We start from the raw sequence: 12,656 nt of genomic DNA on the forward strand, positions 1-12,656 counted from the left end.
TGGATCCGTTTTTAGTTTTTGAAAGAACATCCATACTGGTTTCCCATAATGTTGGTACTAATTTTCATTCCCATCACCAATCGTATTAGGGTACTCTTGTCTCCATAACCTCATCAGCATTACATTTTTGGGTAAAAGCCATTCTGACAGGAGTGTAAGGATACCTCACTATGGTTTCAATTAGCATTTCCCTGACGGTTAGTGATCTTGAGTATTTTTTTATGGATCTGTTGGTATTTCTTTTTTCAAAAAAAAATGTTTATTCATATCCTTTGCCCATTTCTTAACTGGATTGTTTTGTCACCATTGAGTTTCTTGAGCTGCTTACATATACTGGATATAGTAATCCTTTATTGGATGCATGCCTTGCAAATATTTTCTCCCCCATTCTGTTGGTATCTCTTAACTTTGTTAATTGTTTCTTTTGCTGTACAGAAGCTTCTTAGCTTGGTATAATCTCGTTTATCAACTTTTGCTTTTTATTTACTGTGCTTTTCAAGTCTTATCCAAAAAGTCTTTGCCTAGCCCAATGTCTTGAAGTGTTTCCCCTATATTTCTTCTAGTAGTTTCATGGTTTTAGGCCTTAGGTTTAGATTTGTGGACCACTGTGAGTTGATTTTTATAAAGGATGCAAGGCCTTCTTTCAAATTTCTATATGTGAAAATCCAACTTTTCCAACACCATTTGTTGAAGAAACTGTCCTTTATCCAGGGAATGCTTTTAGCACATTTGTCAAAGATTAGTTGGCTGTAGACTCATGGACTTATTTTTGTGGCCTATATGTCTATTTTTATGCCAGCATCATGCTGTTTTGATGATAGTATCCCTGTTGTATTTCTGAAATCTGGTACTATGACTCCCTGGCTTGTTTTTAATCAGACTTTGGTTATTCGGGTCTTTTGTGTTTACATATGAATTTTAGGATTGCTTTTCTAGATCTGTGAATAATGTCCTTAGATTTTTTATGAGTACTGCACTGAATCTGCAAATTGCTTTGGATAGTATAGATATTTTGATAACATTAATTCTTCCAATCCATGAACACGGAGGACTTTAACATTTGGGGAGGTCTTCTATTTCTTTCATTAATGTTTCATAATTTTCATTGTAACAATCTTTCACATCCTTGATTAAATTTATTCCAGTTAAATTTTTTTGTAGCTATTGTGAAATAGGATTAATCTTGCAAGTTCTTTCTCAGCAAGATCATTGTGGGTATTTAAGAATTTGTGTGTTGATTTTATATACTGCAGCTCTGCTAAATTCCCTTATCAGTTCTAGCAGTCTCTTGGTGGAGTCTTTTGGTTCTCCTATATAAAGAAATATGCCATCTGCAAACAGGGATAATTTGACTTCCTCCTATCCAATCTGTATGCCCTAGATTTCTTTTTCTTGCTTAATAGCTCTGGCTAAAAATTCCAGAATTATATTGAATAAAAGTGGTAAGAGTGGGAACCCTTGTCTGGTTCCAGATCTTAGGGGAAATGTTTCTAGCTTTTCTCTGCTCAATATGATGCTGGTTGTAGGCTTGTCCTAGATTGCCTTTTTGTGTTGAGGTTTACTTCTTCACCTAGGTAATGCTTTTAATCATGAAACAACGTATTTTATTGTCGCTCCCCCTCTTCGCGGAGGAACGACACAGGACCCTGCGCTGTTCTTTTGTCTGCTCGGCCCTTCCCGGGTTTGCTGCTGGTTCTTCCCGGGTTGGCTGCCGTCCCTCCACCTCCGTGGAGGGGCGGGCCCCCTGCCACTTTCCCCACTTCTGCGGGGGAGCCGCGGCCGGCTCTCTCGGGGGCTGCTCAGGTGTTCCTTCAGATAGATGTTCCCCTTAGATGTTCCTGGTGCATGTTGTCTCTCTCCTCCTTTATAGTCCTCTTCCACCAATCCCAACTCTGCTACCCACATGCCGAATACGCTGCTCTCCTCCAATCAGGAGCAGGATCAGCTCCTGCAGGTTACTGGTTGAACTGGAGGCAGCTGTGTAAAAGTTTTTTACTCCTCTCCCAGCACCATATTGTGGGAGAGCAGATGCATAGAATAAGTCTTAATTCCAGTAACTTAGTCTAGTCCGAGTTGCTCCCCACATTTTATGAAATGCCTTCTCTGCATCTATGGAAATAATCATAGTTTTAATCCCTCATTTTGTTGATGTAATGTATAACATTTACTGATTTGCATATGTCAAACCACCTATGCATCCCTGGGATAAATCTCACTTGGTCAGCACTGATGATCTTTTTGATATGTTATTTGCATTTGATTTGCTAGTATTCAGTGGAGGATTTCTGCATCTACATTCATCAGGGATATTAAGTCTATGGGTCTCTTTTTTTGTTTGTGTACTAGTCTGGTTTTGAAGTTAAGGTAATGTTGGCCTCATAGAATAAGTTTGGAAGGATTCCTTCCTTTTTAATTGCTCTGAATAGTTTGAGAAAAACTGCTGCTAGTTCTTCCTTAAAAATTTGGCAAAATTAGCAGTGATGCCATTTGGTTCCAGGTTTTTCTTTGTTGTGGAACTCTCTCTTTTTTTTTTTTTTTTTTTTTTTGACAGGCAGAGTGGACAGTGAGAGAGACAGAAAGAAAGGTTTTCCTTTTTCCGTTGGTTCAGCCCCAATGGCCGCTGCTGCTGGCATGCTGCGGCAGTGCACTGCGCTGATCCCAAGCCAGAAGCAAGGTGCTTCTCCTGGTCTCCCATGTAGGTGCAGGGCCCAAGCACTTGGGCCATCCTCCACTGCACTCCCAGGCCACAGCAGAGAGCTGGCCTGGAAGAGGGGCAACCGGGACAGAATCTGGCGCCCCAACCAGGACTAGAACCCGGTGTGCCAGCGCTGCAAGAGGAGGATTAGCCTAGTGAGCCGTGGCACCGGCCTGTTGTGTAACTCTTTATTACTTATTCAATCTCAGTCTTGGCTACTGTTCTGTTCAGGTTCATACCTCAATTTTAGTAAATTATATACATCCAGAAATCTATCTACTTCTAGATTTTCCAATTTGTTGGCATGTAGCAGTTCATTAATAATTCCTAATGATTCCATTGGTATTTCTAAGGTATTAGTTATAATATCACCTTTTCCATCCCTAATGTTATTTTCTTTATGTAATTGGGTATTTGTGCTAATGGTTTACCAATTGCATTATTCCAAAAAAACAAGGTGCAGGAGGTTAAGCCACCACCTGTGACACCAGTATCCCATATGGGCACTGGTTTGAGGCCTGGATACTCCACTTCTGATCCAGCTCCCTGCTATTGTACTTGAGAAAGTAGCAGACGTCCCAGATACTTCAGCCCTTGCCACCCACATAGGAGACCCAGATGGACTTCCAGGCTCCTGGCTTTGGTTTGGCACAGCCCTAGATGTTGCAGCCATTTGGGGACTGAACAAGGAAATGGAAGACCTCTCTTTCTCTCCCTCCTTCAAACTCTTCTTTACAAATAAATAAATAAAGCTTTTCTAAAAAGCTTTTTTTTTCTTTCAAAAAAAAAGCTTATTTATTTATTTGAAAGGCAGAGTTACAGAGAGGCAGAGGCAGACACACACACACACACAGAGAGAGAGAGAGAGAGAGAGAGAGAGAGAGAGAGAGAGAGAGAGAAGGTCTTCTATCCACTGGTTCACTCCCCAACTGGCCTCAATGGCCGGAGCTGAGCCGATCCAAAGCCAGGAGCCAGGAATTTCTTCCAGGTCTCCCATGTGGGTGCAGGGGCTCAAGGACTTGGGTCATCTTCTACTGCTTTCCCAGGCCATAGCAGAGAGCTGGATCAGAAGTGGAGCGGCCAGGACTTGAACTGGCGCTCATATGAGAGGCCAGCACTGCAGGCAGTGGCTTTACCTGCTACACCACAGCACCAGCCCCTAAATGAATCCTTAAAAAAATTAAATAAAAATTTAAAAAAGCTGTTCATCTCATTGATTTTTTTTGTATTTTTTTTAAATTTCTACTCTAATTTTTATTATTTATTTTCTTCTATAAATTTGGGGTTTGGTTGGATCTTATTTTTCTAGTACTTAAGATGCATTGTTATTGTAAATGTATATGCACCTAATGCTAGCACATCCCGTTTTATAAAACAAATGTTAATGGATCTAAAGTGAGACATATGCTCCAATACAATTAATACTGGGGACTTTAAACCCCCACTTTCATCAATGGACAGAAGAAGTACACCAAAAAAAAAATCAATACAGAAATAACAGCTATCTACATTTCAGAACAAATGGATCTCATAGACTTCTACAGAACATTCCTCCCCAAGCTGCAGAACACATATTCCTCTCATTAGTACATATAACATTCTTTAGGATAGATGATATTCCAGGCTCTAAAACAAGTCTTAAAAAGTTTTAAAAGAAATCATAACATATATCTTTTCTTATCAAATTGGAAATTGGCAATCAAAGAACTTCTAGAAATTATAGAAATACATGGAGCCTGAACAACATGCTCCTGAATGAACAGGTCACAGAATAATAAAGAAAACAAAAATACAACATATCAAAACTTATGGGACACAGCAAAAGCACTGTCTAGAGCAAAGTTAATAGCAATAACTGCCTACATTTAGAAAAAAGGAAATGTATCAAATAAACAACCTAACACATATCTTTTTGATCATAATCACCTTAGTGGACAAGAAATGGTATTTCATTGTGGTTTCAGTTTATATTTTCCTGATGATTAATGATGTTGAGTGTCTTTTCATATGCTTATTTGTCATTTGTATATGTTCTTTGGGAAAATGTCCATTCAGATATTTTGCACATTTATAAATTGGATTGTCTTTTTATTGTTGTGTTGTTAAGAGTTCCTTACATATTTTAGAAATGAGAACCTTAATATTTGCAAGTACTTCCTCTCATCTGTGTGTTGGCTTTCCGCTTTCTTTATGGTGTCCTTTGATGCATATTTTAAATTCTGATGAAGTCTAATTTATCCATTTCTTCTTATTGTACAGACTTTTGGTGTCCCATGTGAAAAACTACTGCCTAACTCAATGCCAAAAAATATCCTGATGTCTCCTTATAAAAGTTTTACAGTTGCAGCTCTTATATATCTGGTATTATAATTTTTTCCTCTGGCATGAGGTAGAGGTGTACCTTCATTCTTTTGGAAATGGATACTCATTTGTCCCAACAGTATTTGTTGACAAGACTATTCCTTCCCCCATTTAATCATCTTGGCACTTCTGTCAAAAATCATTCTACCATAAATGTGTGGGTTTGCTCCTGAATTCCCAATTCATTTATTCCTCAGTATATCTATCCTTAAGTTAGGATCACAGAGTCCTGATTATTGTGACTTTACCCTTCCTGGCTTTAGCAGTAGAATCATCTAAGTATTCTTAATAATAACAGCAAAGTAAAAAGCCATGCTTACTAAGGCACTGTCTTCAAGGGAACATCTAAGTTAGGAAATTTTTTATTCAAGAGATTTTCTCCAAGACTTGGAACTCTAAGATCCGTACTGCAGGCCTCTCTTCTTTTCCACTATTACTTTTCTATGCTGTTATTTTTAGTAATACATAAAGTTACTTACTTAATTTTACTCCAAAGATCTTCCAAAGTGGATTTAGAGAAGTCTTTAAAGATTGCAAATATAAAGAAAGGGTTCATGAAATACATGGTAAGAGTCATGAAAAGGAAAAAGAAAACTCAGATATTCATGTGAGCAACATGGTATAAAGAAAATACTGAATTTTTCAGGAAGAAATTTAGTTCAAATGCCAGCTCTACCACCCAGCAACAAGGCAAACCTGGGCAGACAAAGCTAAGCAAATTTCGGACAGTTGATGCTAGCCTTATGAGCAAAGGCTGCAATGAGACAGTATATGTGCCTAACAAAGCACCCCTCATCATTCCTTAGTTCCCTTCATCATACAGAAATTAATGCAACTGTCATCAGAATTAGCTGTAAGCTCTCTGGGAATAAAGGCAGCAAAGCAAATGTGATAAATTTCAGAACTGTTATTAAAAAGGAAGAAGCTTACTATTCTTTTGGTAAGGAATTTTTTTCCCCTAAAAACAACTAGCTCTTTCCTTAATGGCTCCTTCTATCAGAGAAATTAAGCAATATTAACAGGCAGATTACTCTTCATTAGTAAGTTTTAGAGCAATGGCAGCTGTATTCTTATTGGTTGCTTCTTTGTAATAATTTTTAATAGAAACTGAGTAAATAGTGTTACATTAAAAAAAGTGATAGTGCAGGAAGAGTTTAATGTGGTTCTAGCACAAAGCTTCCAAACTTCTAAGCTGGTTCCTGTGACATCATGTTGGAAACAAGAGGAATGAGGGAGGTGACACCACGTGCCTTGTCCTGTGTATTTGATAATGCGAAGAATGCTGGCATAGGTAGGGACATAAAAAGTTGAACAACAAAGACCCCTACGGTATCAAGAGTACAAGGTGATGCAGGTATACATTCTCACTATATACATACAATTAAACACTGAAAATGGGACTTCTGTTTACACATGAAGGACAAGTGCTCACTGTGTGGAGAGTAAAACGTAGGTCAAGAAAACTGCTAGTTGGGGGTCTACTTCAGCTCTTTTAATCACTGGGGGAAGGTGTACAACAAGAAGCAGAATTTCAACCATTAACCGATAAAAAAAACCTTAGCTAGTTTATAAAGAAAAGAGGCAGGTAAGAAAGTTTAAAGTTCTCTTTCATCAAAGAATTTGCAGCTTTCTGTTTGGACTGGGGACAGCTTGTTGGGACCCATGTCCCAAGGCGTGCTGCTACAATAAACAATTTTTACCAAGCGTCTGAAATTCTGGTCTCCAAACATAACTAGAAAAATATTTGTGGCAGACTTTTTTTTAAAGCAAATATCATTTGAAACCTCCATACAAGAAATTAGAAAGCTAACAATAGAGCTGCTCTGGCACAAGCAGAGGCCAGCAGAGACCACACACCAGGGTACTGGTTCTCACTCCTCACAACACCCTGGAGAGACTTCAGTGGAACACTAGGGGCCTGGCAAAGCAGAGTATGAGAACCACTCTTCTAGAGCTTAAATAACCCAAAACATTCTGTTCTGGAATTGTGGTCTCTACACACTGAAAGAGTACACCTTCATATCCTTGTATTTTTAAATATATAAACATTCTATGTATATTACCTATAAAATACACATAAGATTTAAAAATTTTATAGAAAATGAAAGAAAAATGTTTTGAAATAGTACGTTAAAGATGTAAATATAATTTCAACTCTTATTATTGAAAGCAACACAATTAAAATGCTGCAATATTTGTTAATTTGTCAGCTTTATATTTGCTGATTAAACAATCGGTTCCAAGTTTGTTTTTGCACTTAATAATGGCTATGCTAAAAGAAAAAGATATTAAAAAAATACAGATTTGCTTATTTGAAAAGTAAATAAGGAGAGAGGAGAGACAAAGAGATAGAAAGAGATCTTGCTGTTTCACTCCCCCAAATGTCTGGGGCTAGGCCAAGCCAAAGCCAGAAACCTAGAATTCCATCAGGGTCCCCCATGTGGGCAGCAGGGGCCCAAGTACTTGGGCCATCTTCCATTTCTTTCCCAGGTGCATTAACAGGGAAATGAACTAGAAATGGAGCAGCTGGTACATGAACTGACATTCATATGGGATGCCACTATTGCAGGCTTAACCCATAGCAACACAATGTCAGCCCCAAGAAAAAGATACTTTGCAAAGTTATGTTGATCCAATAAGAATTGCATCATCAGCTGCATTTATTAAGTCATAGTAACTTTTAAGAGTTTTTCAGATTACAGAAAAGTCTTTGTTGAGATCTAATAAACTGTCATCTTCTTCTCTATGTCAATTAACTGTTTATGAAGATTAATCACAAAGTGTTGTATTCTTGTATTTTTGTTTACAACAAAAGGGTTTTAAAAAACTCACTGAAGGTGAGTTAGTTTCTTACTCATTACGCATCACCTTTACTTTGCAGAATTGAGTAATATATTGATGTGCTTTACACAATTTGACATCACAGAAAAGGACCAGCAAATGTGGGACACTTATGGTAGTAAAAGGAAATTATGTAATTTTACAAGTAGCCAATGTACCTCTGTATGAGTCAAAAAATGCTCACAATCACTCCTCATCTCATTACAAAGTATTATAAAGATTCTATGATTCAAAAGGCTTCCCTTCTCAAACTAACCACACTGGGACTTGCCTGCAATGTAGGACAGGGACTACAATGCTTTGCACTGCCCCAGAAGCACACCCACCAGCACAGCACTCGGCCCCCTTGGCTCGTGGGATGCTCCATCTCACAAGAGGCCTTCCCGAGATATCACCAGTGACCACAGGTGACACAGGGACTGAGTGGGGACCAATACCTACATAACATCATTTCTTTCTGGATTTTTAAGATTTAAAAAAATAACAAATGGGAATGGGAAAGGGAGGAAGAAGAAGGGTGGGAGTATGGGTGGGAGGGAAGTAGGGTGGGAAGAATCATCATGTTCCTAAATTTGTACATATGAAATGCATGAAGTTTGTATTCCTTAAATAAAATTTTCAAAAAAACTAGATAAATTCAAGAAAAAAAATGAGTCTCTTCCCCTATACCATGGGGTGACACTATGTACTCCCCAAGTAGTAAAGATAGCAACAACTTACAGTTATTGTGCATTGAGGCACCCAGGGAAGCAGCAGCAAACTCAGGGCATACCATAGAATATTTCAAGTCTGGGAACAATACAGGAATACTCAACCTCTGTTACACACCATGTAAACGACAAGCTCCAGGTAGCTCAGTCTCAGGTAGTACCGAAGGTGTCCTCCGAGGATACCTTATCTGTGCAAAGCTGGGTTTTTAGTGATGGTTGTGATAACAATACAAGTACTGGGTGAAACTCAGTGGGGAAGAGGAAATGAGGCAATGGTTAAAAAAGCTGAGCTGTGCCCAACAGGTACATCTCATAGCAAATAATTCGGTACACTTAAGAATAAAATAAGAATATTTATTCTTTCAATTTACATGCATTTTCTTCAAACAGCTGCTAGGTTGCTAGAATATGCACTGTTTGGAACTAACTACTTAATACATGAAACTGTTGGGTATTTCTAGGAACACTAAGAAAAAGTTACTGAGTTCCTAAGGGCTCTGACAACTAATCGGCCTATTAGTGATAGACAGTGAAGTAGTGGAAAAACACAGGAACAGGACCAGGAGAACCATATTCCAGTTCCATTTCTGCCACCAACTTTCCAAACTCTTCAAGTTAACCAACCCTGAACAAATCAAGCAGGATGGGAGAGATGCTTGCTTGAGTTCGAGGGCCTGCAAGTCTGCTTGTCCTAGATAAAGGTTTCAGCTCTTCCTTCCTACTTCTTCCCTGAGGAGGCCTCAGATCCTGAGAAATACATAGCTTTCCTGGTTAATGCCAAATTCATGGAGAAAACACAGAGGCCCAGTCTTCACTGACGCTCAGGAGGCCAACACTAACACAGCTTACTCACTACCACATTAGCAGAGGTGGCTTTATGTGAAAACTCCACAAACATAACAGCGAGTATCATCCATTCAAATGGCCATTCTATGTCCTTTTCAAATTTGGGGGAATACTGAATAGACATGCTTTCTTTATAAAACCTTACTCTGAGGAATAATATTGGTTACTAAGTATTTGATTAACTAAATACAGCAAATGCTCTAATGAAACCATTTGGGACTTCTTTGAGAAACTGGAGGATTCTTCCCATGAAGGAAATTCACAAGTTTCAAATAATGATTTGCTTAAAACGCTGTATATTTAGACATAAGCAAGCGATTTCCCCAACCGTTCACTATCTCAGCTCACTCAGGTGCCTGTTTCTATTTTAATTTTAAATTAGTTTTTAACAGATTCAATGTGATTTGTAGACACAATTCTAAGAACATAATAACCTTCCCTTCCTCCCTCCTTTCAGTAAGGTGTAGGATGCCAGCGTAGCCCAATCATCTCCACAGAGCCATTATTTGATTTTCTTTCTACTGAGTGAGAACAGGTGAGCATGCAAACATCTTAAATCCAATGGGAAGAAATCATATTTTCTTGCTATGAAAATAAACAACTGAGAAAGGAAACTCTGTATTCTTCATTTAACTTCACAAACTGACCTAATATTAATCATTTAGTTTCAAGCTTAAAATGGCATTTTATTTTGGAAACAGTCAGTCTGCATAATGCTACAACAGTAACAACAGGATGACGACATCTAAAACAAAACAAAACATACTCCACTTATTATTGATAGGAAGTATAGATGCATAAGGAATCTTGAATGCTGACAAAAACAGGTACAGATATTAACAGAAAAAAATGGGATATGGAATATAATTTATTCCAAAATGATTATTACATAACACTTTCCATTAAAACAGTGCAATGTGGAGTGAGGGGGTACTCTGATTTAATAAGAATATAATTTTCTGTTGGGGCTAGTGCCATGGCTCACTAGGTTAATCCTCCACCTGCAATGCCGACATCCCATGTGGGCGCCGGTTCTAGTCCCAATTGCTCCTCTTCCAGTCCAGCTCTCTGCTGTGGCCCGGTAGGGCAGTGGAAGATGGCCCAAGTGGTTGGGCCCCTGCACCCGCATGGGAGACCAGGAGGAAGCACCTGGCTCCTAGCTTTGTAGTGGCCATTTTGGGAGGGGTGAACCAACGGAAGGAAGACCTTTCTCTCTGTCTCTCTAACTCTGCCTGTCAAATTAAAAAAAAAAAAAGAATAATTTTCTGTCAAAGCCTTAAACCTTTCCAAACAGGTATAAAGCAGGAAAAAGGAGGAGGAGCATAAGTCAGAGGTAAGCAGGGGTGACAGCTGGACAGCAGCAGGCTGAGAGTGAATGGGATGGAGGGCAGGGAGGGAGCTAAATATCAGAGATCCTGAGGAACAAGGGGAGAGCGTCAATTTACATGTCTAAATGGCTACCACATTTAAGGCTTTTTAAATTATAAATATATGCAATTTGATAGAGAAAGAGTAAAGTGTAAGTGCATGAAACCCACAAGAGAAGGCTGTTGTTGCTTCTGTAACTGTTAACGTCAACTCAGGATGTACTGGGGGCTCCACAAGAGGGAAATGAGAAGGGAAAGCGTGTCCTACAAACCTCTGGAGAAAGCCCTGATAGCACAAACAGTCGGATAGCTACACTCAACTATTTACTGTTTCTCAAACAGTAGGTTTCTATCTTGTCCTACAACTTCAGCAGGAGAGGCAGATACAAGGGAAATCATCTACCACGCCAGGGAATGCTGGTCTACCAGCTTAGGCAAGATGAACTTCTATTTTAAGGGGTTAAGCATGAGCCACTGCATCACCTCATTTGAATGTCCTAGAGACAATGTCTGTATGTCCTAGAGAAACCAAAGAGTCTGCTAAGTTAATTCAATTAATCCATCTGTGGGAAAGTACAACACAATATTTCTTCACCAGTGCACATTTTCTTCAAAGATTTTATTTCTTGTCATAGCTAATTCCTACATGTCCTCTAAGCTAGCAACATGGAAATGTGCCCACCCCATTCCATCTCTCTCCCAGTTCCACACTGGCACTCCCTACTCTCAGGCAAGCAGCTCACAAATGCTGTCAGACATAGCTGGGGCTCAGGGACACACATTTAAGTTTTCAGAGGATTTGTCTACTGGCTCTCCTCAATATGGATAAAAATTACTGAGTGTGGCACAGTGGGTAAAGCCATCATGGTGACACGGGTATCCCTTATGAGAGCTGTTTCAAGTCCCAGCTGCTCCACTTCTGATCCAGCTCCCTGTTAATGCACCTAGAAAAGCAATGGAAGATGGCCCAAATATTTGGGCCTTTGCCACCCATGTTGAGAGATCTGGATGGAGTTCCATGCTCCTGGCTTTGGCCTGGCCCAGCCCTGGCTGTTGTGGCCTTTTGCGGAGTGAACCAGTAGATGGAGATCTCTCTCTCCGTCTCTCCTTCTCTCTTTGATGCTCTTCCTTTCAAATAAGTGAAATAAATCTTTTGAAAAAAATTACTCCGTGACAATTCCCAAAATATTTACTGCTAGTAAGCAAATTAGCTATTTCACTTGCATGGACTACTTTGTAATTTGTCAGTTTAAAGAGAGCTTCCAAGTAAGTCTGGTTTTGTATTAGTAACAAATAGAAATACCCCTTCACAATCACTAAAATTAAAGGGCTATCAAATTCAAAAACAAAAGATCTTTCTTGAAGATAATATTGAAGAACAGGTAAACAGTTTTTGGAGCAAAAAAATAAGACCTATAAAAGAATGAGGGGCTAGTGCCGCGGCTCAATAGGCTAATCCTCCTCTTGCGGCGCCGGCACACCAGGTTCTAGTCCCGGTCGGGGTGCTGGATTCTGTCCCGGTTGCCCCTCTTCCAGGCCAGCTCTCTGCTATGGCCCAGGAATGCAGTGGAGGATGGCCCAGGTGCTTGGGCCCTGCACCCCATGGGAGACCAAGAGAAGCCCCTGGCTCCTGGCTTTGGATCAGCGCGGTGCGCCGGCCATGGTGCACCAGCCACGGCGCGCCGGCCGCGGCGGCCATTGGAGGGTAAACCAACAGCAAAAGGAAGACCTTTCTCTCTCTCTCTCACTGTCCACTCTGCCTGTCAAAAAATAAAAAAAAAAAGAAAAGAAAAGAAACTATCAACTCCCAACTTGACTCTCACTGGGATTAAACAT

General features: G+C 39.6%; 1 protein-coding gene across 4 annotated transcripts in view; it reads right to left on the reverse strand.

The window, feature by feature from the left end:
- Positions 1 to 12,656, reverse strand: part of LRRC1 (leucine rich repeat containing 1) — a 164,240-nt gene that overhangs the window by 38,477 nt on the left and 113,107 nt on the right. The gene's annotated exons all lie outside the window — the stretch shown is intronic.

Source organism: Oryctolagus cuniculus, chromosome 5, assembly GCF_051225735.1.
Source record: "Oryctolagus cuniculus isolate XC-2025 breed Fujian yellow rabbit chromosome 5, ASM5122573v1, whole genome shotgun sequence".
NCBI classification, from domain to species: Eukaryota; Metazoa; Chordata; class Mammalia; order Lagomorpha; family Leporidae; genus Oryctolagus; species Oryctolagus cuniculus.